The sequence below is a fragment of the Sorex araneus genome, chromosome 3 (assembly GCF_027595985.1).
Source record: "Sorex araneus isolate mSorAra2 chromosome 3, mSorAra2.pri, whole genome shotgun sequence".
In the NCBI taxonomy this organism is placed as follows: Eukaryota; Metazoa; Chordata; class Mammalia; order Eulipotyphla; family Soricidae; genus Sorex; species Sorex araneus.
Genome location: NC_073304.1, coordinates 75,378,147 through 75,380,054, shown reverse-complemented (window position 1 = coordinate 75,380,054; position 1,908 = coordinate 75,378,147).

The following is a 1,908-nucleotide window of genomic DNA, read 5'->3' as shown; positions in this document are numbered from 1 at the left end:
ATCATCACCACTCCCAACCTCCCTGGTAACCTCCTTAGCAATGGACTTTTACCTGGAAAGAAGCCCCATGTGGGGGCAGGTTGAAGAAACCCTAAAATAGACACCTTGAACAAAGGAAGGGCGTGCATAGGCTGCCTGAGCCCATGTACTGCTTGTGCCCACATGGCCAAGCACATGCAGTGCCCGAGCACATGTGTTGCCCACATCTCCCCTGTTGAGATGATATGTACTTTCATGCTTTTGTGTCTAATGCTGGGATTTGTGTAGGGACTCTCTCCGCCCCCGGAGAAGCCCGGGTTCTCTCTTGAGCATGTTACTCTCTCTCTCTTTCTCTCTCTGTCTCTCTCTGTCTCTTTCTCTCTCTCTGTCTCTCTCTCTCTTTCTCTCTCTTGCTCTCTCTCTCTTTCTCTCTCTGTCTCTCTGTCTCTGTCTCTGTCTCTGTCTCTGTCTCTCTCTCTCTCTCTCTCTCTCTCTCTCTCTCCTAAAATTCCTTTCTGTGAGGCAAGACCCTGGGTCCTGGATGGCAGAAGCGGTTGGGGAAAAAGTGACCGTCTTTCTCCTCCCCGCTTCACATAAGTCACCCATGAGGCCCACCAACATCAGAAGCACAAATCTCACTGTTTGCCCTGGGTCCATCCAGTCCCACATTGGGACACTGCTTTTGGGGGTGCTAGGAAGTAAGGGCAGCTGAGGCTTAGGTTGAGAGAACAGATGCCCAGGAGGAAAATATCATTTAGAGTCAGATGACTCCCACATAACAAAAGCATAGCATTTACTACTGTCTTCCTGTGCCCATACAAAAAGGATATTGCTCTGACTAAACTATGCAAAGGACTTAAGAAGAGAAAAACAGTATTTACAAGTCAACAGAGCACAAAGAAAGAAGTTACAAATAAACACAGAGGAAAGGGAGCACTGTGATGGGAACAACTCAATAAACTAATAAACTCGAGGCCATGTTATTCTACACTATTCTACACTCCTTCCTCCCTCCCTCCCTCCCCTCCCTTCCTTCTCCCTCCCTCCCTCCCTTCTTCCTCCCTTCCTCCCTTCCTTCCTCCCTCCCTCCCTCCCTCCCTTCCTTCTCCCTCCCTCCCTCCCTCCCTCCCTTCCTCCCTCCCTCCCTTCCTTCCTTCCTTCCTTCCTTCCTTCCTTCCTTCCTTCCTTCCTTCCTTCCTTCCTTCCTTCCTTCCTTCCTTCCTTCCTTCCTTCCTTCCTTCCTCCCTCCCTCCCTTCCTTCCTCCCTTCCTTCCTTCCTTCCTTCCTTCCTTCCTTCCTTCCTTCCTTCCTTCCTTCCTCCCTTCTTTTAAAAGAATTTTAAATTTTATTTTTATAAAGTAGTTCACAATATTTGATTATATTTAATATCCAAACACCAATCCCACCACCATAACATCTTCCCATCACCATATTTCCGATGTTCCCATCCTGATCCCCTACCCCTGCCCCCAAACAGAACCAAAATAATTCTTTTCGTATTGTTTGTTATGAATAAACCACTGAAAATGATCCAAGAAAGTTTCCTTAGAGGAAAGTGTGGGAAGATTGTTGTATTCACCCATGGGCCATTAAGCCCTTCTATAAGAGGTTACATATATGTTGTTGAAGGTTAAATCTTGTGTGCTTATATCTCTATATTCTATATATATAATTATTATATGTATATATCTGTAAAAATATATTTTTCTCTAAGATTGGTTGCTTTCTACTTTAAACTGTGTGTTAAATAATGTGTGGGTTCTGCAATGATGCATATGCTCTTAGTGGCCGAAAGCCGCCTCCCATCTTCCCTAGGCCTCCCCAGCAGAGAGACAGAGAGATCGGTAGAGAAAGCCTGATGATAAAAGTGACCCACTTAATGAAGGGCTGCTAGCATACTTATAGAACATCTGATGGGGCCAGAGGTGT